The sequence below is a fragment of the Schistocerca americana genome, chromosome 5 (genome assembly GCF_021461395.2).
Source record: "Schistocerca americana isolate TAMUIC-IGC-003095 chromosome 5, iqSchAmer2.1, whole genome shotgun sequence".
Lineage (NCBI taxonomy): Eukaryota > Metazoa > Arthropoda > Insecta > Orthoptera > Acrididae > Schistocerca > Schistocerca americana.
In genome coordinates this window covers 52,808,093-52,833,096 of record NC_060123.1, presented here as the reverse complement: position 1 = coordinate 52,833,096, position 25,004 = coordinate 52,808,093, and the positions used below count along the sequence as shown (strand labels likewise).

Genomic DNA, 25,004 nt, shown 5'->3' with positions numbered 1-25,004 from the left:
CTCCACACCAGTCTAATAAGGGAGTGTTAAGGCAGCAGTGTTAGGTGTAACTGCATGGAGTAATAAGTCCAGAAGAGACATTGTCCAAGCAGTCAAAACATCACCACACAAGCTAAATACAACAGTCAATAGCCATGAATAAACACACCAATTTCAGTGCTGCCTGTATTCCAGTGCCTACAAGGGGATATCAACAACTTAATACAGGACCCAACTTCTTCAATACTTAAAGCTGCAGAATTGATGATTCCCCTTTCTTTGGGAACATCCCCTTGGAAACCAGTCCCATGGTGGCCAGGGGAAAATGATAAAGTGATCAAACATTGCAAGTGGGCACTTCAAAGACGTAGGTGTCACCCATAAGGAGGAAACTTTATATTCTTTAAAAGGCTGCATCCCTGTACTTGCTACCTTATAAAACACCAGAAAAAAGAATTTGGTAAAGGTATACTGCTACCATAGATATCCACACCTATTCTTCACAGGTGTAAGCCAAGTTGCATTGTTTCTGTGGTCAGGAGCCAGCAACCATTATTTCTATTATCTTCGTAGAAAGCAACATTCATTCTGCCTCTATTGTTCTCACAGAATACTTTGTGACAAATTTCGCTCAAGCACTTCATCCAACAACTACCACTACACAAAAGACAGGTAGAGCATAAGAATCTATCCTTCGCTACTTAACATCTGGAACCGTTACCCTCTAGACGTGGGCCACGACATAGCATTGGCAGCTGATGGAATTCAAAATCTAATGCTACAACTGAAGTATTTCTCACTCAGAATACTTCCTCAAGATCGCAAGTAGATATCATTAAACTTTGTTTTTTTTGAACAAATAAACTTCCCACACAAATGTTCTCTTTCTGATGCAGTACAAAAAAAGAAAATAAACATTCTTCAGAACTCTTCTTATTAATGTGAAGGAAAAGTTTATCAGAAATAATTGTTCTCCAGTGAAATGAAAATAGATTCTTGAGAGCATAGGTTATATTCTCTTGACCAATGAAAAGGCTATCTTCAAAACAAAGTACATATTCATATTTCTATCTCATGAGTGGCACAACTTGTCCACGGCAAAGAACACCAAGGTTCAATGCTTCAAAGCATAGGTCGCAGGAGTGCTGCCGTCTGGGTGGCGATGGCGATGTCCGGTCTGAAGTGGTGTCCAAATGCTGATGGTATATCAGTTTCTGGCTGGCAAATACTGAACTGACTCTAGCCGGCTCTACGTGGACAGAAATGCTCATGCAGCAGAAGGCTACAACTTTTCTGTTGGCTATCGAAGTTGTGGTGGATACAGCAGTAGGTGCATGTGTGGAGCGACCTCTGTTTCTATCTTCTATGACCTCTGGGGACTGAGGTGCATACCATGGAAACCAGCTTTAATGCAGGGATTGAGCTGACGATAAGCTGCTAGGAATAGATGCATTGCGGGTCAGTGGCTTTGAAAGTGAAGCTGAGAGACATGCCAACATCTAAATGTGGATTACTGACCCCAAATACTTTGGTATTCAGAATGAGATTTTCACTCTGCAGCGGAGTGTGTGCTGATATGAAACTTCCTGGCAGATTAAAACTGTGTGCCCGACCGAGACTCGAACTCGGGACCTTTGCCTTTCGCGGGCAAGTGCTCTACCACCTGAGCTACCGAAGCACGACTCACGCCCGGTACTCACAGCTTCACTTCTGCCAGTACCTCGTCTCCTACCTTCCAAACTTTACAGAAGCTCTCCTGCGAACCTTGCAGAACTAGCACTCCTGAAAGAAAAGATATAGCGGAGACATGGCTTAGCCACAGCCTGGGGGATGTTTCCAGAATGAGATTTTCACTCTGCAGCGGAGTGTGCGCTGATATGAAACTTCCTGGCAGATTAAAACTGTGTGCCCAACCGAGACTCGAACTCGGGACCTTTGCTGGTAGAGCACTTGCCCGCTTGGTATTCATTTGTATCTGGTGTATGGGTGTATTTCCACCTAGTGAACTGAAACCACAACTGTCCCAATTGTGCTGTCTGGTAAAACCGTGTGTTACATGGCCACCTATTGATCCGCCTGCCTTTCAAATGTTCTGTGTAAGTTGGTTGAATGAATGGTGAACAGGTGGCTGTGTTGCTCTCTTGGGATAAGGGCTTTTTGCCCAGTAGCCATTGTGGATGTAGGCAGAGCTAATACAAATTTAAGCACTTACTACACCTGGAGCCTGCAATAAGAATAGCTTCTGCCTGCTGCCAACACATCACTGTTGTTTTCTTTGACTTAAGGAAGGCCTGTGTCTCTCATGAAGTTACCACATATTTACCACACTGTACACCCCCCTGCAGGTCTGGGGGTTAGAATAGTCCCAGAGAGAGGCAACTAACAGTAGTCTCACACATTTCGGCCTTTATGTGATGGTCCCCTGGAGGGTTTGACCACAATTTTTCAAAATTTTCCCAAAGAGCGAGCCAATTAGGGAAGGGCGCATTACATGGTGCATCATATCCATCGTGTGCTGAGACCTTTCGCATCCTTCGTCGATGTGGATTTGCACTTTCGCTCATTCTCCAGCTGTTGGGCGAGGTCACCCTCCTGAGTGCATTTTCTTCCATCCGCTGTGCAGTATTGTTTTCTGCGCAGACGATGATAATGGGCTTGTTTGCATCTGATATCCAGCATGGTAGCCAATCCATTGTGGTGGGGCCGCCATGTACCCTGTTGGTTGTAGCCCCTTGACTACACAGGGATCGGTCTGCTGATGCCTGCGCTGTTAACTCCCCAACTGGGTGGCACCTGTGGAGAAGGCCTCTGGTCAGAGTGGGTGGCATCAGGGCAGATGGCACGTGATGAAGCGTAGTACATCGTCTCTTGCTGGTGGTCCACCAGTCTATAAGCGAGCGAGATCCATCTTCAGTGTCAAGAAATATGACCCCCCTACCTGACCACACCATGGGAGGAACGCCAGGCTAAGGATGACAGCGAAGCTATTTCACCCTGGTACCTCGTATGTACGAGAGTTGATGAGGAATCTTTCATCTCAATGAAGCCTCAGTTTTTTTGTGGGGCATTTAGAGGACAAGTTTGGGGAGGTGGAGGGCGTGTCCAAAATGGGGTCAGGGTCAGTCTTGATAAAAACAGCATCCTCTGCCCAGTCACGGGCATTACTCGCTTGTGACAAGTTGGAGGATGTTTCTGTTACCATCATGCCTCATAAGAGCTTAAATATGGTCCAGGATATTATATTCCACAGGGACCTGCTTTTGCAGTCTGACGACAAGCCGCACGCCAATTTAGTCGGCAAGGTGTTCATTTCGTGCAGCGTGCCCATTGGGTTTGACGGATAACCAGGTTGCCACAGGTGCCTTCATCTTGGCCTTAGAGGGTGACACATTACCCGAGAAGGTCAAGGTGATGGTGTACTGCTGTGATGTCAAGCCATATATCCCTCCCCAATTCGGTGCTGGAAGTTCAGCCATGTGCGTTTCCGTTTTCCTTCCAGCGTCACATGTTGAGATTGTGGACGCCCATCACATCCCAATACTCCATGTGCCCCGCCTCCCATCTGTGTCGACTATGATTCACCATGCTCGCAAGACTGCAGGATTTTACAGAAAGAGAGGAAAATGATGGAATACAAGACCCTGAACCGACTGACCTACACTGAGGCTAAGAGCAAGTATGAGAGGCATGTCCTGTGCATATGACATCCACTTACGCCACTGCTATGACAACAGCTCTAGCACCTTCCATTCCGCCACATGCAGTTGGCTCTCAGAACCGTCAGACTCCACCTGCCCCCTTGATGGTGAGGGGGGGCTCCTGCGGCACCTACTTCGGGAGCAACATCTCCACAACCATCAGTGACATCAGTCCCCACTTCTCAGTCGGTGAAGCGTGCGTATTCTTCGGCTCCTCTCTCTAGGAAGGGGTCCCTCGGGTCACTCTCTTCGTAGGTTCCTACCAGTGGCAAAGCAGAAACCCACTAGTGGTTGAAGTAATCACAGGGCCGTAGGCTTTCACAATCCTTCTCAGTCCCTGAGACTGACTCAGTGAAGCCCTCCCAGCTGGAAAAACTAAAGGAGCAGTGAGAGCAAACCAAAAAGAAGACGACCCCCAAGAACCTAGACCTTGCTGTGGCACCCATACCACCACTACCTACAAGCTCTGCGTCTGGGGATAAGATGGAGATTCTGGTGCCCGCTGAAGACCTAGATCTTGAGGGACCCTCAGACAGAATGGATATATACTGCTCAGGGAATAAGTCGGTGGCAACAGGTGAACCTGAGGAGTAAACTGCCTCAATGAGCATTTCATGCCTTCCCTGCCTCATGATAATGTCATCCTCCAGTGGAATTCCTGCAGTTACTTCCACCACCTGGCTGAGCTACGGCAATTGTTAAGCTTTACACCAGATTCCTGCATTGCCCTCCAGGAAACCTGGTTCCTGGCAATGCGGACCCGTGCCCTTTGTGGCTATAGGGGATATTACAAGAACTGTAGCGACTATAATCGAGTGTCAGGTGGAATTTGTGTCTGTCCTGAAATTGGTATTTAGTGAACCTGTGCCCCTTCAAACCTCTCTTAAAGCTGTGGCTGTCAGGCTAAGGATGACACAGGAAATAACTGTCTGCAACGTATATTTTCCTCCAGATGGTGTAGTACCCCAGAACACAGTGGCTGCACTGATTGATCAACTCCCTACACCTTTCCTACTTTTGGGAGATTTTAATGCTCATAACCCCTTGTGGGGTGCTTACTGGCCGAGGCAGAGATTTTGAAACTTTACTGTCTCAGTTCGACCTCCGCCTCTTAAATACTGGGGCCCCACAAATTTCAGTGTGGCTCACGGCACTTACTCGGCCATTGATTTATCCTTCTGCAGCCCAGGACTTCTCCCATCAGTCCACTGGAGAGCACATGATGACCTGTGTGGTAGTGACCACTTCCCCATCTTCCTGTCTCTCCCCCAGTGTCATGCTCACGGACGCCTACCCAGATGGGCTTTAAACAAGGCAGACTGGGAAGCCTCCATCTCTGCTGTCACCATTGAATCTCCCCCACACAGTGCCATCAATGTTGTAGTTGAGCATGTCACTACAATGATCGTTTCTTCACCGGAAAATGTGATCCATCGTTCCTTAGGGTGCCCCCGGCGAAAGACAGTCCCTTGGTGGTCGCTGGATGTCACTGAGGATATTAAAGAGCGTCGACAAGCTCTACAGCAACACACCCCCTGCGGGTGCGGGGATTAGAATATTCCCAAGGTATTCCTACTTGTCGTAAGAGGCGACTAAAAGGAGTCTCACACATTTCAACCTTTATCTGATGGTCCCCTGTAGTATTTGACCTCCATTTTTCAAAATTTTCCCATCTCCATCTCTTGGGCAAGGGCGCCTTCTTGGGTACGTTTTGCACCATGCACTATGCAGCATAGTGTTTTGCGCCAATGATGACCATGGACTTGTTTGCACCTCATATCCAGCATGGTATGGAGGGGTATCTGTTGAGAGGCCAGACAAATGTATGGTTCCTGAAGAGGGGCAGCAGCCTTTTCAGTAGTTGCAGAGGCAGCAGTCTGGATGATTGACTGATCTGGCCTTGTAACACTAACGAAAACGGCCTTGCTGTGCTGGTACTGCGAACGGCTGAAAGCAAGAGGAAACTACGGCCGTAATTTTCCCGAGGGCATGCAGCTTTACTGTATGGATAAATGATGATGGCGTCCTCTTGGGTAAAATATTCCGGAGGTAAAATAGTCCCCCATTCGGATCTACGGGCGGGGACTACTCAGGAGGACGTCGTTATCAGGAGAAAGAAAACTGGCGTTATACGGATCGGAGTGTGGAATGTCAGATCCCTTAATCGGGCAGGTAGGTTAGAAAATTTAAAAAGGGAAATGGATAGGTTAAAGTTGGATATAGTGGGAATTAGTGAAGTTCGGTGGCAGGAGGAGCAAGACTTTTGGTCAGGTGAATACAGGGTTATAAATACAAAATCAAATAGGGGTAATGCAGGAGTAGGTTTAATAATGAATAAAGCAATAGGCGTGCGGGTAAGCTACTACAAACAACATAGTGAACGCATTATTGTGGCCAAGATAGACACGAAGCCCACGCCTACTACAGTAGTACAAGTTTATATGCCAACTAGCTCTGCAGATGATGAAGAAATTGATGAAATGTATGAGGAGATAAAAGAAATTATTCAGATAGTGAAGGGAGACGAAAATTTAATAGTCAAGGAATTCGAGTGTAGAAAAAGGGAGAGAAGGAAACATAGTAGGCGAATATGGATTGCGGCTAAGAAATAAAAGAGGAAGCCGTCTGGTAGAATTTTGCACAGAGCATAACTTAATCATAGCCAACACTTGGTTCAAGAATCATAAAAGAAGGTTGTATACATGGAAGAATCCCGGAGATACTAAAAGCTATCAGATAGATTATATAATGGTAAGACAGAGATTTAGGAACCAGGTTTTAAATTGTAAGACATTTCCAGGGGCAGATGTGGACTCAGACTCTGACCACAATCTATTGGTTATGAACTGCAGATTGAAACTGAAGAAACTGCAAAAAGGTGGGAATTTAAGGAGATGGGACCTGGATAAACTGAGAGAACCAGAGGTTGTAGAGAGTTTCAGGGAGAGCATAAGGGAACAATTGACAAGAATGGGGGAAAGAAATACAGTAGAAGAAGAATGGGTAGCTTTGAGGGATGAAGTAGTGAAGGCAGCAGGGGATTGAGTAGGTAAAAAGACGAGGGCTAGTAGAAATCCTTGGGTGACAGCAGAAATATTGAATTTAATTGACGAAAGGAGAAAATATAAAAATGCAGTAAATGAAGCCGTCAAAAAGAAATACAAAGTCTCAAAAATGAGATCGACGGGAAGTGCAAAATGGATAAGCAGGCATGGCTAGAGGACAAATGTTGACTGGAATACTCTCTTTCAAATTCTGAAGGTGGCAGGTGTAAAATACAGGGAGGGAAAGTTATTTACAATTTGTACAGAAACCAGATGGCAGTTATAAGAGTCGAGGGACATGAAAGGGAAGCAGTGGTTGGGAATGTAGTGTGACACAGTGATTATTATACTCAATTGCTTAAAAAAATACTTGCATTATGTTAGCGTGTGAATTGCACATTCTTTTCTAATTATTATTTCTCTGTTGGACTAGTGGCTCCAGAACATTATCCCACAGGTCACAAGTGAATGAAAATATACAGAATATGTTAACTTACACATTTCTACACTCCTGGAAATGGAAAAAAGAACACATTGACACCGGTGTGTCAGACCCACCATACTTGCTCCGGACACTGCGAGAGGGCTGTACAAGCAATGATCACACGCACGGCACAGCGGACACACCAGGAACCGTGGTGTTGGCCATCGAATGGCGCTAGCTGCGCAGCATTTGTGCACCGCCGCCGTCAGTGTCAGCCAGTTTGCCGTGGCATACGGAGCTCCATCGCAGTCTTTAACACTGGTAGCATGCCGCGACAGCGTGGACGTGAACCGTATGTGCAGTTGACGGACTTTGAGCGAGGGCGTATAGTGGACATGCGGGAGGCCGGATGGACGTACCGCCGAATTGCTCAACACGTGGGGCGTGAGGTCTCCACAGTACATCGATGTTGTCGCCAGTGGTCGGCGGAAGGTGCACGTGCCCGTCGACCTGGGACCGGACCGCAGCGACGCACGGATGCACGCCAAGACCGTAGGATCCTACGCAGTGCCGCAGGGGACTGCACCGCCACTTCCCAGCAAATTAGGGACACTGTTGCTCCTGGCGTATCGGCGAGGACCATTCGCAACCGTCTCCATGAAGCTGGGCTACGGTCCCGCACACCGTTAGGCCGTCTTCCGCTCACGCCCCAACATCGTGCAGCCCGCCTCCAGTGGTGTCGCGACAGGCGTGAATGGAGGGATGAATGGAGACGTGTCGTCTTCAGCGATGAGAGTCGCTTCTGCCTTGGTGCCAATGATGGTCGTATGCGTGTTTGGCGCCGTGCAGGTGAGCGCCACAATCAGGACTGCATACGACCGAGGCACACAGGGCCAACACCCGGCATCATGGTGTGGGGAGCGATCTCCTACACTGGCCGTACACCACTGGTGATCGTCGAGGGGACACTGAATAGTGCACGGTACATCCAAACCGTCATCGAACCCATCGTTCTACCATTCCTAGACCGGCAGGGGAACTTGCTGTTCCAACAGGACAATGCACGTCCGCATGTATCCCGTGCCACCCAACGTGCTCTAGAAGGTGTAAGTCAACTACCCTGGCCAGCAAGATCTCCGGATCTGTCCCCCACTGAGCATGTTTGGGACTGGATGAAGCGTCGTCTCACGCGGTCTGCACGTCCAGCACGAACGCTGGTCCACCTGAGGCGCCAGGTGGAAATGGCATGGCAAGCCGTTCCACAGGACTACATCCAGCATCTCTACGATCGTCTCCATGGGAGAATAGCAGCCTGCATTGCTGCGAAAGGTGGATATACACTGTACTAGTGCCGACATTGTGCATGCTCTGTTGCCTGTGTCTATGTGCCTGTGGTTCTGTCAGTGTGATCATGTGATGTATCTGACCCCAGGAATGTGTCAATAAAGTTTCCCCTTCCTGGGACAATGAATTCACGGTGTTCTTATTTCAATTTCCAGGAGTGTATTTTTGCAGTGAAGGTAATTAGCTGAACCTAAACTGTGAAGTTTTCATTAACATATACCGGTACACCCAGTAACTTGGAACTTTCCGTCCTGTTTATTATTATTATTATTATTATTATTATTATTATTCATAATGCACTATATCGACAGGAGGCAGGGTATTTTTGAATATTCAGAACTGAATGAGCTGTGTTCTTGCACAGTTTAATGCTTGACAATAATGCTTGTACCATCCGGGAGGGGGGGGGGGGGGGGAGATCATGAAGTCTGTCTTCTGTTCAGTGTTCTGCTTGGTAACTGAATGTATTGAGCACTACAAATTATGTATTAGTTCTGTGGAACATAACATTCACTAATTGTGCCTACAGTGTTATTGAACAAAATATTGTTCTGTTTTTAACATTGGTAGCAGCTGGAGACAAAATGCTCATAGCTGTAAGTCATTAAACGTACGCTGCTTTAGGGCTATGGAACTAAACAACCAAGAAAAAGTGTATAGTGTAGACAATATGTTTCTTTTCTTATATCACTGGTTTATTTCTAGTGTAGATGTTTCATTGTGGCAGAGGAATGCTTTTTTTTAGACATCCAGTATTTCCTTTCTCACATGCCCTCTCCTTTTTTCTGTAGCCTCTTATTTTCTCCTTGAGCAATCTTGACAGTAATGATCAACAACTGGTAAAGTATTGTGAAAATTGGATATTGTCGCAGCAGATCTTCTGTACAGCATCTTGAGCATTGCAGCTACTCTTGTACGGTTTTCCTGAAAACTAAGAACAGGGCTTCAGTCTAAACTTCACAGTGCTCCTTTTAGGACAAAAGTTTTTTGTGTATAGTGTTTTAGTGTTGACCTTGCATTAGACTTTTTAAAATCTTATGATTGTCCATTTTAAAGAAAAGAAAGTGGTAATAATGGTGGAAAAGTTACACTAAAATTTTCCTGGATATGTTATCACTTCATCATGTTTTATAGGCCAACACTTTTCATGTATATCATGATGTGGTGACATAATTGGAAAATTTAACTAAAGATGACAAAAGCTATAAAGCACTCACATATGTACAGGATAGTTTCTTTATTACTTTAATTTTATTGCTTAATTTTTGTGTGACATGTTTTAGGTGTACAAACAACTTTTTAAAGTAATTAAAATTCTTATTTTTCAACAGGAGCAAAAAAAGGTTTCTGACATATCGCCTCCACTGGCAGTTGACAAGAGTGGTAATTTATTGCTGGCAATTCTAGCAAAACCAGGTGCAAAAGAAAACCGGATCACAGGTAATGATTTTACTAACAGGGACTAGTCTTTTACCAACATTCCTATGATGACATGACCCATCATCACCACCACCACCACCACCACCACCACCACCACCACCACCACCTGTGCTAGCAAATGTTGAGAAGTGAGAAAAAAGAAAAACATAACTTCTAAATTATTTTTGTATTGAGTGTAAATTAAATGGCATTAGTACCGATATAGACAAACTGAAGTTGCTAACATGAAGAAAGTTTGAAAGAGACTAATTAAAAATGAATGAAGGCATGGTGGAAAAGAGGAGGAGGGGTAGGGAGAAAGTGTTAGGGCCTACATCTGTGTCATCCATGAGTGTCTAGCCTATGTCTCAGTAACTTTGGTGCCACTGGTAGCACTTACACATGTGTTTGTGTTTTGCAAGACCTTCCGATAAGATTCTGCTATGGTATAGTTGTTGAAAGCTTCACACATTGCCCTTTGACAGCCAAACATCTTATCTTTTAGCATCGCTCTATTAGTACTTGTACTACTGTGCTCTATTTAACACCTGTTGAGGGGTAATTGATATTTCCTTAGAAATTTCTGAAACTCCTGGAAGGTCCTTCCCATCACGATCTGTTCTAATAGGTACATAGTCCATGGTTTGCCTCTGTGATGGTTTGAACTCTGCTGGAAACACTTTCAGTGAGGTGTCTTGAATGTCTGTGCAGAAATGGTGGCCCATCCTTCCTCAAGAGCCAAAACCAGAGAAGGTAATGATGTTGTACACTAAGCTCTGGAGTGGAGTCATTGTGCTAGCTCATCACAAAGGTGATCCATTGGGTTCACATTGGAACTCTTGGCTGGTAACATTTCTGAAATGTTATTATCCACCAACCACACTCAATAATGGTCTCCGAACTGTTCCTCTACTGTACACAATACTGTAAAATATGTTCATATCCTTCTGCATTTAGTGTTTATGTTAGTGTAATAAGGGGATCACATCCTAACCACAAAAACTGTCCCCATACCATAGTGCCACCTCCTCTCGCACTTCCCTGTTGGCACTACACATGATTGCAGATAACGCTCTCCAGTCGTCCTCCAAACGCAAACCCTACCATCAGATTCCAAATCACTCCTTTCCAGTCTTCCACACCCGTTAGTGCTATTCTATACACTGCCTTGAGCGTTGCATGATAATGAATGCAGAAATGTGTGGTTCATGAGGATGACGATAATTTTTGGTTTGCGAGGCACTTAACTGCGCGGTCATCAGCGCCCGTACGAAGTCCCAATTTTTGCACAGTCCAACTTTTTCCACAGTCCAGTCTAGCCACTCTCACAGATGATGATGATGATGATGATGATGATGATGATGATGATGATGATGATGACGATGATGATGAAATAACGAGGACAACACAAACACCCAGTCTCCAGGCAGAGAAAATCCGTAACTCACCTGGGAATCGAACCTGGAACCCCGTGATCCAGAGGCTGCAACACTAGCCACTACACCACGAGCTGCTGACTAGTTCATGAGGAGCGCCTCGACCGTTGTAGCCCATACTTTGTAACTCCCTACACACACTCATTGTGCTAGCTACAACTTATGAATGATTCCTTCGTCTGCATGCTCTACAATTCCTGTGCATCTCTACTTGAGGTCTTCTTAGTCTGGTTTAGCTGTGGTTGTTCCTTCACATCTCAATTTCACAATCACATAACCATCTTTTGATTTGAGCAGTTTCAAAAGGGTTGAAATGTCCCTGGTGAATTTGTTACTCAGGTGGACATGACTAGCCCACATTCAAAGTCATTTAGCTCTCCTGACTGACACATTCCACTGTTACTGCTTTGTTACTGATAACAGAACACTCCACACCTTCTTTTATGCTGGTGGTTCCACCTCACGTGGTATCTGATGATCAACTCACATAACTGCGATAGTGAAATAAATAAATAATAAAATCTTACAGTCAGAGGGAAGCAGTGATTTCATTTAAATGAGTACATTATGGTTGTGGTCCCAGACCAGGTGGGGGAATCTTCTCTTAAGTTTGTGATTTGAAGTCATTGCATTGTGGTACAAGAAATGGAAAAACAAGGCAAATGGAAGTATATGCTTGTTTCACATTCAAGGTGAGTGTCATAGGAGTTAGTCAGTTGCAATAGAGGGCACTATTGGGTTATGCAGACAGCATTTTGTTTGTTGTGTGAGTGCTGGGCATAGTATTTGGATCAGCACCAAGACATAACCAAAGAGGAAATGTGATAACCTAGAAATATATATATCAGAGCACATAAAGCAATTTTTGAGCTACTTCTCAACATATTCATCAGTGGCAATGAGACACCTGCAAAATTGTGGGCTCAGTGTTGGCATTTATTTTTGTGTTGTAGAGAGACTGCCTTTTGTGATTAGAATTAATATGTAGTAGCTATCTGCACATATTTTTCAAAGTGAAACTGTAGACTGGTATGGGCTTCTTTCATATGTAGGAAAAAGTTAGTACCAGATTGAAGACTGTAGGACAACTAATCAAAACCTTGTCAGTGTGGCAGCTGTTGCAGAAAATGTGTCCCTTTTGTTAAGAATACTGTGCGCATTGATTTCTGTGACCAACGCAGTCTGCTTGAATGTGATCTTGTATGGAGATCAACAATAATGGCGGTGCATACATTTTTGTTTCGTGTACGAGATTAAGGAACATACATTTCATCACATGTCACAAACCTGTAAAAGAATGCAATCCTGTCACTATGGTAATGGGAAGAAATCTTGTTGGTTCTCCTTTGCATCCTCCGGCCGCTGTGGCCGAGCAGTTCTAGGCGCTTCAGTGCGGAACAGCGCTGCTGCTACAGTCGCAGGTTCGAGTCCTGTCTCAGGTGTGGATGTGTGTGATGTCCTTAGGTTAGTTAGGTTTAAGTAGTTCTAAGTCTAGGGGACTGATGACCTCAGATGTTAAGTCCCATAGTGCTTAGAGCCATTTGAACCATTTTCTCCTCTGCATCTGGCTTTGCGTTTCTGTGTTTAGTTCTTCAGCACATATCTGCACAAAATTTATGAAATACATCCTTTGAGATTATTTTGTGCAAGAAGTGTGTGAATACTCCTACGGGATGGTACAGCAACTTTGGTCATTATAAAGTGACAGTTCTGGCTAACTGCAATCTCCATAATGAACCATTTGACGAAAATGGCCTCCACCAAAAGAATCTCGATCTGTTTGTGTTTGGTGTCAGGTCAATAAAAGTGGTAGAACTGATGATGAATTCCACCTGGTGCTATGTTTTGCCCTTTCAAAAACTTTCATTTGGTACCTAACCTCACAATTCCCAGGAATCGCCATTTGGAATCAATAATTTGCAGTCTTCATAGTGATAATATTTCTAGAGATAGGGAAGAGCTGACTGTTGCACATGATAGACATGTCCTGAACCTTTCCTATGTTTTGCACTCGTCTTTTGCACTATGTGACCTAACATTGCTTAGCATGTGGTGAACTATAATGTAATTCTGTTATAAAGAGATTACAGGCACATGTAAAAATAGACTTAAGTATTAGACAAGTCCTTTGTCTCTCACGGATTACATTACTCTGTGTCTATCCTTTCCTTTCTTCCTTGTTGCCTCTTGTACTACACACACTTCCCACTGTCTTTCTCTATTGCGCTAAATGTGCTTTTGATCCAGGATACATCTTATTTCAACAAATATGTAGCTTTTACTTTGGGTGTCTCCTAGAATTTAAAAAAATAATAATAATAAATAAAAAAAATGAGAGTACAAGAGGAATTAGAAGTGAAAGAATGTAAAATAATGAGGAAAATCCTAGGACCAGTAACTAAAGATGGTGTGCATTATCCAAAACCCAATGCAGAAATATATAAAAATATCTTCAAAATAACAGACACAAGGCGTGTGAGAAGAATCCAGTTCATGGGGCATTTTGAAAGAATGGACTCAAACAGGTTAATGCACAAAATCCATACATTTTTAAAGAACAAAACTACAAGACCGAAATGGTACAAACAGATGGAAAAACACCTGAGAGAACTAGGGTCTCCAAATCTACATGACAGAAATGAAATCAGAAAAATCATAAGCACACGCGGTTTTGAGGAGAAGAGAGAAAAACTAACCGACATACATGGTCTGCGCAATGAAAACTAGCCCATTCATTGCATATGAAGGAATACTGTGTGAAAAGGAAGGCCAACAAATGTTGATTATGCATGATCCTAAGTGATCTATCCGCAAAGAAGATGAAGAACCATGAGTCAGCTCTGTAAATGTTCCTTGCATTTAACGTTACTTAATGCAACCTAAGCTACTATAAGTTATATGTTTTGTGAGTGAGTGCTAAAATAAAAAAAGCAAAAAAAAAAGCTCTTTGCTGTTTGACATGTATTTGGAGATATACAGTTGCAAGAAAAATTCATGTTGTAGAAAATGTATAGCAAACAATCTTAGTTATCTGTTTGCTGTCAGTATTTTTGTTTACACTCTCAGGTGCAGGAATATGTATTCCTTGCTTTTTGCTGCTTCCTTTCATAAATATGCCACAGGAAAATTAATATTGTTTTCTTTCACTTTACTTTGCAGGAGCAACTTTCTGCAAATACACTTGTCAAATAGACTCTAGTTACCCCTTTATGTCAGAGTAAGGAGACACAGTGGCTAACAAGGGAACCTCCCCATCGCACCCCCCTAAGATTTAGTTATAAGTTGGCACAGTGGATAGGCCTTGATAAACTGAACACAGATCAATTGAGAAAACAGGAAGAAGTTGTGTGGAACTGTGAAAAAATAAGCAAAATATACAAACTGAGTAGTCCATGGACCACATAGGCAACATCATGACAATGTAAGCGCAGGAGCGGCGTGGTCCAGTGGTAACGTGAGTGAAAATTTTACTTTCTTTATTTTTGCATAGTTATTATCTGTCCGTTCGTTCACTGACGTCTCTGTTCACTGTAATAAGTTTAGTGTCTTTGTTTTGCGACCGCATCGCAAAACCGTGCGATTAGTAGACGAAAGGACGTGCCTCTCCAATGGGAACCGAAAACATTTAATCGCAAGGTCATAGGTCAACTGATTCCTCCACAGGAAAACATGTCTGATATATTCTATACGACACTGGTGACGGCATGTGCGTCACATGACAGGAATATGTTGTTGACCCACCAAACTTGTACACTTGGCAAATGGGTACAAAGATTCTTCTACCCTGCCCGATTTAGGTTTTCTTGTGGATGTGATGATCACTCCCAAAAAAGTGATGAAAACATAAGAGTTTGTCACATAAACTGAAAATAAAAAATTAAAATTTTCACTCGATGGGAGATTTGAACCAAGGACCTTTCGTTCCGCAGCTGCTCACGTTACCACGAGACCACAGCGCCCCTGCGTTCCTGATGTCCTTGATATTGGATATCTTCCCATGAACTACTCAGTTTGTATATTTTGCTTATTTTTTTCACAGTTCCACACAACTTCTTCCTGTTTTCTCAATTGATCTGTGTTCAGTTTTTCAAGGCCTATCCACTGTTCCAACATATAACTAAATCTGAGAGGGGTGCGATGGGGAGGTTCCCTTGTAAGAAGAATGTAATTCAAATACCTGCCAAGCCATTTTGGTCCTAGCTTTCCGTGATTTTTTAAATCACTTCACAAGAAACTGAGATTGTTCCTTAAGCAAATTTGTGTCCGCTTTTCTTGTCCAATCATAGCTTGTTTCTCTCATGATCCCCATGCCTACAAGACATTTAATTGTAACACTTTTTTTTTTTTTTTGACACTGTTGATATCTGTTTCTGGCTTCAAACGTGTCTCAGGTTTTAGTGTTTCTGAAATGTAAATTTCCTTGTTACATTAACTTTCGCTCGCTTACCACAGGAAGCTGATACACTACACAACACCTACTACATATGCCATCGAAATAGTTACTGCGTTCATGTGATTTGTAAATCACGAGCGTAGCCCTCCCCTCACTGCTTTTGTTTGAACTACTAATGGGCAATAAATAACCATATTTGGTAATATTTTGTTGTTATTGCAGATGAGTTACATCTTTTGGATAAGTGGTTTCTAAAAATGACAAAAGTTTTCTTATTGCAGAACAGTTAGTACTTCATTAAATAAGAGTATTTAATTATTACAGATGACCGCTTCACTCTGTGGCTCACTGAACATTATATTTTCAGCTTTCCCTGAAAACTGTTTTGTTTCAGATGTTTCTGCTGATGGTGTAGGTGTTCAGATAAGTGCACCACCTGTTGAAGGGGAAGCGAATAGTGAGTTGACGAAATACATTGCCTCAGTACTTGGAACCCGGAAGAGTGATATAGTTTTAGATAAGGTGCGTTTACACAAGATGCTATGCGATTTAGATGCAGGAGATTTTATTCTTATCATGCAACTATCACATTGTCGAGGAAGATATAATGTTACCACAATTTTTGCACCATCCTTTAGTGTTCTCTTAGTCTTCAGTCTGAAGACTTGTTGGTTACAACTCTCTGTACTTGTCTATTGTGTGCAGATGGCTTTATCTCAGTACAACTATTTCAACTTACTTAATTTGAACCTTCTTACTGTATTTTAGCCTTAGTCTCACTCAAAAAATCCATACGTTGTCACATTCTGTATAAGTTGTCTGATTTATCCATCTAATGTAATCTGGTAACAGTTAAAAATAACAAAATGTTGCAGGCCTTATTGCTTATGTTGTTGTTGACATACATACTAGTATCAACTCTTGACAACAACATTCTATTGTGTTGTGAGAGAGTAACACCAGCACTATAACAAATAGTTGATTACATTCAGTTCATGCAATCAAGAATAACGGACATTGCCATGGTGGAGTGGGTGGCACCTCAGAGATACTGATAACCATACCACAGGTGCAACCGTATTGGAGGATTGTCTTTGGAGAGATGAGACTAGCAGATGATACCTGAAGAGAGGCAGTGTAATTTTCATTCATTTTAAGGGCAACAATCAGCGTGATTAGCTGCTGTGGGCTTGTAACAATAACTAATATGCTGGGCTATGTTGGTGCTATGAACAGCTGACCGTTAGGAGAGGCTACAGCCATTAATTTCCTGCAGCTCTATGGTATTGTTTAATGAAAATCACACAATCTTGGGTAAGAGCTTATCATGTTGCCCAGTACAACCCAAAATGACGTGCCAGAAAGCATGAACTGTTTTTCAATGTGGATTTATTTATGTGAGTTGCCAGACAATCTTTGGATTTCTTGGCTAAGTAACATGAAAATTATAGTAATAAAGCATACTGAGGCTCTTGACATGGGGTTTCTATCTTCTTGCTGCTGCTGCTGGCCATTGCTAAAACATCGTGATGACCTGCACTGTAAAGTACCACGCCCACAATAAGTACGATGTTGGATTGTCTCAGTCTCGTAAACTCTGCATGAAACACAAAATAATGTAGCGGTGTGAATGTTTGGAAATAAATTGTAACACAAACATTTTGAAACAAATTTTATACATATTTACCTGATGTCACTAGGGTTGTAAAAGACATCAGTGCTTCCATCACTATTTGTGATACTACAGTATATGTAGAGTATTTGTAATGTTTGGTACTGGGTGGTATTAGTTCTTCCCTATGGAAGATCACTCCTAGTCTGCATATTTTTCTCTCTGATGTGCAGCCTGCCATTCTGTATGCTATGATTGTAGAAATCTTCAGTTTGGCGCTACAGAAAGTTTTCCACCACAGCAATGATCTCATTATCACTGATAAAATGTTGTCCACACAGTGATTTCTAAAGAGGAAGAACGTGTTGGGTGCTAGATCTGATGAATAAGGTAGATGTAAGATGTCATAGCCTGGGCATGAACAAAGAGCCACAGTTCCTTGAGCAGTGTGAGTGGATGAATTGCCGTGCAGGTGTCACATACTTTTCGTAGTCTGTCACTGTCTGTTACGGTTGACCTCAGGATGCATCTTCATCACAAGATTTTCATAATTACTCTTTTATCATGATCTGTCCCTTTCTTGCATAGTCAGTGAGGATGACTCTTTGACAATTCCAAAATACGAGGGTTGTTTGAAAAGCTCTCGCAACGGAATAGAAAAAAAAGTACTTATATCACTGAAACTTTTTTTTATTTTTCAATGTAGTCTCCTTGTAGAGTAATGCACTTGGTCCAGCGATGTTCCAGTGCCTTCATTCCATCTCGAAAATTAGTTTCCTCCAGGCCTACAAAATAGTTTTCAACTCCAGCTATCAGTTTTTTGTTTGAAGTGAATCTTCGTCCACGAAGAAAAATTTTCAGTTTTGGGAAGAGATGGAAGTCTGACGGAGCCATATCAGGTGAATTAGGCGGGTGTGGCAACAATTCACACCTTACGTGAAATTTAAAATTTTCCCAGCGAATTGACTGTTCAAACAAATTTCGGGCTTGCAGCCGGTCGTCGTTCAATACTTTGCACGATATTTCAACTGGGCACCTGCCAGTCATCTTCAGGTGAGCTGTTGCAGACTGGTGAAAACGTCCTCCGTTTCGCAATATATAGCGTACTGTAACTATTTTGCGCATGCGTCGAAAAGTTGATAGTTGAACCACACTGCCCGCCGGCAGCGCCCTCGCTGGTGGAATAGCGGAACTCAGTCGCCCTCTGCATTGCTGTTTGCCACGACCGTTGACACACTCTGTCGTGTTCGATTTGAGCAAATCGTGGAGATGATGGGAGTCCATGCACTGTCCAGCTGGTAGCCGCTGTCACGGTTTAACAGATTTTCCGCCAGCTACGTGGTAAAAGAGCTAAGCTTTTCAGTTCATTAACCTTTTATTGAGATGTCGGGACCATGGCATTATATCAAAATTTGCTAGAGTGACTCATTTCATTAAGAACACTGCTGCACGGAAGATTACTGAGAAGGCTAGTCATGCTATTGTCAAAGAGAGATCTGCTATACAAGACGAAGGTTAGATGCTATTTCAGCAGAACTTTACCAGTTACATCTGAAGGTTGCAAGGTATCTTTCTCCTGTATCATGGGACTGGGTTGATGGAGTGACTTTGGCCAAGTTTGAGTGGATCCACAATGATGCTAATTGTCGGCAGATATCAAAATTTGATCGACTGTTGCCACAGAAGCCGTCACCAGAAGGGATAATGGTACGACGTTCCGTTGTCAATCTCACGGAGAAGAATTCGGATGACGCTACGCTGTATGTATTAAGCAAGGGACTCAATTTTGCACCTGCACCTACAGCACCGCCATTAATAAGTATTTTGAGTGGTGTTGAAGAAGCTGTACGACGTCTTCCTTTGGATGCTGCAGACGAAATAAGAAGGGAAACTTGCCATGCTCTGTTGAAGGCTCCTACTCAACGCAATAATTTAACCTCTGCAGAAAGGGTTGCATTACGAAAACTGAGAGAGGACACTGACGTAGTGGTATTGAAAGCTGACAAAGGTAATGCAACTGTTTTGTTACCTCGTGGTGTGTATAAAGATAAGATGTATGGTCTGCTAAGTGACTCTACCTATAGGAGGATTGATTACGATCCTACAGGACGTGTGCAACGGAAAACTTCAGTACTATTAAATTCCTCCTCCTTACCGCAAGAGACCATCAAGAGGTTAAGACCACATGGTTGTGTACCTCCAAGACTGTATGGCCTTCCAAAGATTCATAAAGAGGGTCTTCCTCTGCGTCCAATAGTGAGTAACATTGGATCCCCTACATATGATTTAGCTAAACATCTCGCTTCCTTACTGAGACCTTTCGTAGGCAAGTGCTCTCATCACGTACGAAACTCAGCTGATTTTATCAATAGACTGGGGGCTCTTCGTGTTAGCAGTGTAGACCTTCTAGTAAGTTTTGATGTGGTCTCACTTTTTACAAAAGTTCCTCTTGCAGATTCTTTGACACTGATTGGCAACATGTTTCCTGTTGATATCACTGCTTTGTTCAGGCACGCTCTTTCCTCAACTTATTTTATGTTTAATCAAGAATATTTTGAACAGACTGACGGTGTCGCCGTGGGTAGCCCCCTGTCTCCTTTGGTAGCCAACCTTTTTTGTGGAGGATTTTGAAGAGAGAGTGCTTGAATCAGCTGCCCTGAAGCCAACAGTTTTTTGGCGGTATGTGGATGACACTTTCATAGTGTGGCCTCATGGAGAAAATAAATTAATGGAGTTTCTACATCACCTCAACTCCATTCATACCAACATCCGGTTCACCATGGAAATAGAGAAAGATGGTTGTTTGCCTTTCTTGGATGTCCTGGTTCGAAGGAAGAATGATGGTTCTCTAGGGCATTCAGTTTACCGGAAACCCACTCATACTGATTTGTACCTGCAACCGCCACCCATCGCAAACCATGAGTTTGCTTAGAACACTTGTTCATAGAGCTCATACTGTCTCAGATCTGGATAGCTTACCTCAAAACTCGCCCATCTAAAGACAGTATTCAGCGAAAATGGGTATTCCATCCGGCAGATTAACAGGGCACTAACAGTTAAAACTAAGAAGCAGGAAGTGAATAAAGAGGAGAACATCCCGGAACAATCTTTAGCTTTTCTTCCTTTCGTTGGCAACACTTCGTTTAAAATAGCAAGAACCCTCCGAAAATTTCAGGTAAAAGTGGTTTTCCGCCCACCATCGTAGATTGTGGACCTTGTGGGATCAGTTAAGGACAATCTGTTACTACGAAAGGCCGGAATTTACAAGATACCGTGCCAATGTGGTATGGCTTACGTAGGTCAAACCACACGCACCATGAAAGAACGCTGCACTGAACATCAACGTTACACCCGCCTTTTGCAGCCAAGCAAGTCCGCTATTGCTGAACATTGTATTTCTACTGGACATTCAATGGAGTATGAGAAAACAATGATTTTGTCCACAGCAACGTCTTTCTGGGACTCCATTATTAAATAATCCATAGAAATACGACTGGCGGAAAATCTGTTAAACCGTGACAGCGGCTACCAGCTGGACAGTGCATGGACTCCCATCATCTCCATGATTTGCTCTAATCGAATACGACAGAGTGCGTCGACGGCCATGGCAAACAGCAACGCAGAGGGTGATTGAGTTCTGCTATTCCACCAGCGAGGGCACTGCCGGCGGGCAGTGTGGTTCAACTATCAAGTTTTCGATGCATGCGCAGAAGAGTTACGGTACGCTATATATTGTGGAACGGAGGACGTTTTCGCCAGTCTGCGACGGCTCACCTGAAGATGACTGACAGGTGTCCAGTTGAAATATCGTGCGAAGTATTGAATGACGACCGGCTGCATGCCCGAAATTTGTTTGAATAATTCATACCTTAGTTTGTGTGATTTTGCCATGGCGATGGCACATGTGTGCCTGCGAGCACTGTCTTGATGGAAGATGACTTTCTTCCTGGCTAAACCTGACCTTTTTTCGAGTATCTTTTGTTACAATTTGTCTGTGAGATTAGCATAGTATTCTCCAGTAATTGTTTGCCCACTGGGGGGATAATCTACAAACAGAATCCCCTTCGCATCCCAGAACACTCATGCCGTGACCTTTCCCACTGAAGGAATTGTCTTTGCTTTCTTTGGTAGTGGAGAATCAGCATGTTTCCACTGCTTTGACTGTTGGTTTGTCTCTGGGGTATAGTAGTGCACCCAAGTTTCATCTGTGGTCACAAACCGGTGCAAAAAATCTTGTTCGTTTCTCCTAAAATGAGCCAAACATTGTTGTGATGTGTCCATTCTCATGCATTTTTGACCTAGCTTCAAGAGTCGCTGCACCCATCTTGCAGATAATCTTTTCATTTCTAATTCTTCATTTAAAATGTGATATACCCTTTCAGATGACATCTGGCAAGCATGAGCAATTTCGTGCACTTCCAATCGGCGATCCTCCATGACCATTTTGTGCACTTTTGCAGTGATTTTTAGGGTAGTGACACATCTTGGCCCACCACTGCGCAGATCATCTAAGCTCTGCTGACCAAATTTTAATTCATTTGTCCACTTGGCAACAGTTGAATATGAAGCAGCAGAGTCCCCCAATGTATTCCGGAGATCAGCATGAATGTCCTTTTTTTTTTTCATACCTTTCTTTACAAAGCCCTTAATCACTGCTCGAATCTCGATTTTTTAATTTTTTTTTTTTATTTTAAATTTTTATTTTTTTCCTCATCTTCACAAACCACTACATGGGAACAACAACAGAGCCACATTACCACTACAGCTCTCTTCCAAGAGCACTAATGTGGCATGTGTTTACAGGCAACAGTCCAATGAATATCACGTGAACAACTTGTTGCGCTAGTGCTTACCTCTCGTGGTGATTCCGAGAACTTTTCAAACCATCCTCGTAATCTTCCCAGAAGGCAACTACATGTTTGCCTTCTGTGATGGAAGGGAATCTGCATGTTTCCATTTGCTTCTTCCTTTCAAATCTAGATCATACTGGTAAACTCAACAGTTATCCATTGTTGTCAAATTCTCTGAAAAACTTGTGTTTCTTGTCCCTACACACACTCAACATTTCTGTCAGAGATGATGTGTGCTGTTTGCTTGGATTGGGTGTTAATAGGTGAGAACCCATCAGATTGACACTTTAATCAGTGCTGTACATCATGCAGTCTCTTGTGAACTGATCCTACACTGAAGCTAACAATTGTTTGGACGGTAATGTGCCTTTCAGACAAATCCAGAGCTTCCACCACTGTGATGGTTCTCAGTTACTACATCAGAGATGGTCTGCTACATGGTATCTGTTCACATTTTTGTGACCACATTGAAACAGCCCTTTCCACTTTTTCATGTTCTTATATGGTAATGCCTTAACCCCAGAGATTACCATCACTTTATCATGCATTTCCACAGCCACATTACTCACCACAGTAGGCACTTTGCTTCTTTTCTCTACAGCAACACCAACAAGTGATACAGCTCAGATAGAACAGCATGTCATCAAAAAACAAAAAACAAAACAAAAAAATCTGCTTCCAGAGCATATCCTTGCATGTAAGTATCCACACTGTTTGTAGACAAAAGCATGAGCTTTATGAAATCTCCTGGAAACTGTGTGCCAATCCAGGACTTGAACTCAGGCTCTTGCCTTTTCATGACAGCGGTATTATTGACTATTGTCACGCGTTGTGACCTGCCCCTAAGTAGTACCTTGGCAGTGCCACTCTCCTGCCCTGCCCTCTGAAGTTTGAAGAAGACAACTTAGGTTTCTAAAGGCAAAAGTCCATATCTAAGTCATGACATGACATACAGAAATTTTTAATATTATGTTCACTTTATTGGAAAGATTTTAACATATCAGGCTCACATTGTAATAGTTTCTGAAAATCATAAGCAGATCAAAGGCTTCTATCCAGCCACCCAAACAACTAGCAAAAAGTGTGGGTGACTTCTGTATATAAGAAGATTAAAAGAACAGACCCACAAAATTACAGCCCGACATTATTAACATTGCTTTACTGCAGAATTCTTTAACATAATCTGAGTTCAGTTATAATAAATTCACTTGTGACAGAAAAACTTCCATTCACAAAACTTCCATTTAGAAAGCATCACTCATGCAAAACTCAACTTTCTCTTATCTCACATGATATTCTACGCACCATAGATGAAGGACAACAGACAGAGTCCATATTCCTAGATTTACGGAAAAAATTTGGTATGGTGCCCCACTCAGACTGTTAATGAAAGTACAAGCATATGGACAAGGTTCCCAGGAATATAAGTGGTTCAAAGACTTCATAGGTAATAGAACCCAGTACATCGTCCTCGATTATAGGTGTTCATCTGAGACGAGGGTGTTGTCAGGAGTGCCTAAGGGGAATATGATAGGACTGCACTTATTCTCTTATATTGCACATTTTATCTGGCAGACAGGGTGAACAGCAGGGTGCAGCAGTTTTCTGATTATCGTGTATTGTGCGGGAAAGTGCTATTGGTGAATGACTGTACGAGGGTGCAAGATGACTTGGGCAAAATTTCTAGTGTGTGTGGTGAATGGCTACCAAACTTCATTTGAGAGTTTTACATATTCTGATGATGCCTGACCACAGTGAAATAACTTTTCAACAGAGACTGTTCTATTTTAAGTATAACAATGAAAAGCTGTTGCTGTATCAGTCAGGCAATGATAGAGTGGAGTGAATACTACAAGGAGAAATGTAAGTTGATGCAGACAAGTAGGAAAAATGCTCCTGTAATGTTTGAATGCAGCGTTAGTAGTGTACTGCTCGACACAGTCACGTTGATTAAATATCTAGGCATAACATTGTGAAGCAATATGAAATGGAATGAGTGCCTAACAACACCAGTAGAGAAGGCGAAAGGTCAACTTCGATTTATTAGGCAGATTTTAGGAAAGTTGCTTCATGTGTAATGGAGACTGTGTCCAGAACACTCATACTATCTATTATTGAGACTCATTCTTCATGAGTGTTTGGGATCACCACTAGGTTGGATTAAAGGAAGACATCAAAGAAATTCAGAAGCTTGTTGCTAGATGTGTTACTGGTAGATTTGATGATCACACAAGTGTTACACAGATGCTTCAAGAACTCAAATGTAAATCCCTGGAGGGAAGATCTACATCTACGTCTATAATATCCAAACAACCATGAGGTGCATGGCAGAGGGTATGTCCCATTGTACCAGTTATTATGGTTTCTTCCTATTCCATTCACATATGGAGTGCAGGAAGAATGATTGTTTGAATGCTTTTGTGTGTGCAGTAATTATTCTAATTTTATCCTCATGACGCCTATGTGAGCAATATGTAGGAGGGTGTAGTACGAGGGGAGTTTGAAAAGTCAGTGCCAAGTCCAAGAGATGGCACCACCGGCGCTTTTCAAGGTCATGTTTGGTTAGTAGCATCTTTGGAAAGAACACACACCAAGTTTCAGCCATATTGGTCTATTTCTTCATGTTTGGCATTTGTGTGAATCAATGAAGTCGAGTGATTGTCAAAAAATGGACAAAAAAGAATTTCGTGTAGTGATTAAACATTACTTTATGAAAGACAAAACACCTCAGCAGACTAAAGAGAAGTTTGATAAACATTAAGGTGACTCTGCACCTTCAATTAGAACAGTTTGTAAGTGGTTTCA

At 42.8% G+C, this 25,004-nt stretch overlaps 1 protein-coding gene across 3 annotated transcripts in view; it reads left to right on the top strand.

Annotated features, from left to right (window-relative positions):
- The window catches only part of LOC124615701 (S1 RNA-binding domain-containing protein 1), a 235,337-nt gene that overhangs the window by 16,168 nt on the left and 194,165 nt on the right, over positions 1-25,004 (top strand). For 2 of the 3 annotated variants that reach the window (XM_047143740.1, XM_047143741.1), the window contains exon 2: positions 9,821-9,929. The gene's annotated coding sequence lies outside the window, so the exon portion shown is untranslated. Of the gene's footprint in view, positions 1-9,820; positions 9,930-16,224; positions 16,260-25,004 lie in introns of those variants that run through there. The other variant, XM_047143742.1, reaches the window with a different exon arrangement.